We start from the raw sequence: 3073 nt of genomic DNA, 5'->3' as shown, positions 1-3073 counted from the left end.
CCAGGCTGGGGATTCGAACCTGCCACCTTAGGTGTATGTGGCTGGCGCCTTAGCTGCTTGAGCCACAGGCGCCGAGCCTTCTTTTATATTTTCAATGAGTTCACCTTTTTGCAAGATTTTCTTGTTTTTTATTTATTTATTTGAGACAGAGTCTCACTATGTTGCATTTGTGCAACATAGAGCTGTAGTGTTACAGCTCACAGCAACCTCAAACTCTTGGGCTTAAGAGATTCTCTTGTCTCAGCCCCCCAAAGTTACTGGGACTACAGGTACCCATGACCCAGCTATTTTTTTGTTGTAGTTGTCATTGTTATTAGGCCTGGGATGGGTTCGAACCTGCCAGCCTCATGTATGTGGCCAGTGCCCTAACCACTGAGCTACGGGTGGCTGAGCCTTTTTTTTTTTTTTGCAGTTTTTGGCCAGGGCTGGGTTTGAACCCACCACCTCCGGCATATGGCCTCGGCGCCTTACTCCTCTGAGCCACAGGTGCCACCCTGAGCCTTTTTTTTTTTTCATTTTTTAAGAGACTGGGTTTCACTCTGTAGCCCAGGCTGGACAGAACTGGTACAATCATAGCTCACTGTAAGTGTGAAGTCCTAGGCTCAAGCTCTTATTCCATGTCAGTCTCCCAAGTATCTGAGTAGCTGGGACTACAAGCACCTGTCTTGTGTCTAGCTAATTTAAAATTTTTTTGTGTGTAGAGATGGGGTCTTGGCATGTTGCCCAGGCTGGCCTCAAGTGATCCTCCTAACTCAGCCTTCCAAAGAGCTGAGATTACATATATAAGCCACCGAGCTCAACCAGGTTTTCTTTTCTTTTTTTTTGAGACAGAGTTGCCCTTGGCAGACTATGTTGCCCTTGGTAGAGTGCTGTGGCATCACGGCTTATTGCAACCTAAGACTGTTGGACTCAAGCGATTCTCTTGCCTTAGGCTCCCAAGTAGCTGGGACTATAGGTGCCTGCCACAACGCCTGGCTCTTTTTTTGTTGCAGTTGTTTAGCTGGCCCAGGCCAGGTTCAAACCTGCCTCCCTTGGTGTATGTGGCTGGCACCACAACCACTATGCTAGAGGTGCTGAGCGCAGGTTTTCTTATTTTTATTTTTTGAGACAGTCTCACTTTGTTGCCCTGGGTAGAGTGCTATGGTATCATAGCTCAAAGCAACCTCAAACCCTTGGGCTCAAGTGATCCTCTTACCTTAGCCTTCTGTGGTGGGAACTACAAGCACCCATCACAATGCCCAGCTGTTTCCAGACTCTGGCTCAGGCTGGTCTTGAAGTCTAGAGCTCAAGTGATCCACCTGCCTTGGCCTCCCCAAGGACTAGGCATACAGACATGAGCCATCATGCCTGGCTTTTAGCCAGGTTTTCTTTCTTTCTTTCTTTTTTTTTTTGAGACAGGAGCCTCAAGCTATCCCCCTGGGTAGAGTGCCATGGCATCTCAGCTCACAGCAACCTCCAACTCCCGGGCTCAAGCAAGTCTTCTGCCTCAGTCTCCCAAGTAGCTGGGAGCATGGGTGCCCACCACAATGCCTGGCTATTTTTTGGTTGCAGCCATCATTGTTGTTTGGTGGCCTGGGCTGGATTTGAACCCGCCACCTTGGGTGTACGTGGCTGGCGCCTTAGCCACTTGAGCCACAGGCACCAAGCACAGCTAGGTTTTCTTAACGTAATTTTTGTTTTATTTTGTTATGGAGACAGACTCTCACTCCATCACTCTGGGTAGAGTGCTGTGCTGTCATAGCTCACAGCAACCTCAAACTCTTGGGCTTAAGCCATCCTCGTACCTCAGCCTCCCAAGTAGCTGTGGCTACAGGTGTCTGCCATGATGCCCAGCTAGCTTTTTTTAGTAGGCAGGCAGTCTTGGTCTTGCTCACACTGGTCTTGAACTCCTGAGCTCAAGAGATCCACCTGCCTCAGTCTCCTAGCATACTAGGATTACAGGGTGTCAGCCACCCAGCCCAGCCTGTTAATGTTACTACTATCCAACTCTTCCAACCTCTTCAATATATTTACTGGATTTTACTTATTCAAAACATTTTACTGGATTTATTAGAGGTAAAATATGATTAAAAACTTAAGTATATAGGGATAGAAATAGTGAAACTTTTCCCTTCTATTTTGTTCTCTAATTCTCCATTTCTCAGTAGAAGGAATCAATTAGTTAATTTTTAATTAGAAATTTAAAACTGTTTGCTCTCTAAATGACAGAGTCTTATTTTGTCACTCTTGGTAGAATGCTGTGACGTTGTACCTCCGGCTCTTGGGCTTAGGTGATTCTCTTGCCTCAGCCTCCTGAGTAGCTGGGACTACAGGTGCCCGCCACAGTGCCCATTTTTTTGTTGCAGTTTGGCTGGGGCTGGGTTTGAACCCACCACCTTCTGTATATGGGGCTGGCGCCCTAATTCTTCCTTTTTATAGCACTTTTTTCATAGGCACAATATCTTCTTTGAGTCTTGAGTATGATTAATTGTAGCTTTTCCCCCCTGAAGTTTTTTTTTAAAGTTCCATACTTTGCCATTATTTCCTTGGTTCTAATTTTCTGTTTGCTTTAGTTTCTGCCTTTCATGATGTAAGATCCTTCAAAGGTTTGATGGTCCTTGGCTGTCTATCCACACTTAAAAATCTAAAAGCTGATTGAAAGCTTGGACTATGTAGTAGGCTTATTAAGTAATAGATTTCAGTATAGGGGGAAAGCTGAATTTTTTTCTTTTTTGTCATGGAAACAAAAAATGTCTACTCATAGGACTTTTTTCTGTAGCTGCTCCATTTGTTTTTGCTGGGGAATTATAACTCACTGTGTACTAATAGATGTTCAGAGTCCCATCACTGATATACTTTTAGTTTTTTTTTTTTTTTTTTTAGTTTTTGGCTGGGGCTGGGTTTGAACCCACCACCAGCGCCCCACTCATATACTTTCACTGAACTCATTTTTTTTTTTGTTTGAGACAGAGCTCCAAGCTATGCCCCTAAGTAGAGTGCTGTGGCTTCACAGCTCACAGCAACCTCCAACTCCTGGGCTCAAGAGAGTCTCCTGCCTCAGCCTCCCAAGTAGCTGGGACCACAGGCACCTGCC

The sequence above is a fragment of the Otolemur garnettii genome, unplaced genomic scaffold (genome assembly GCF_000181295.1).
Source record: "Otolemur garnettii isolate 467f Iridium unplaced genomic scaffold, OtoGar3 scaffold00263, whole genome shotgun sequence".
Classification (NCBI taxonomy): Eukaryota; Metazoa; Chordata; class Mammalia; order Primates; family Galagidae; genus Otolemur; species Otolemur garnettii.
Note: the sequence above shows the minus strand (reverse complement) of the source record.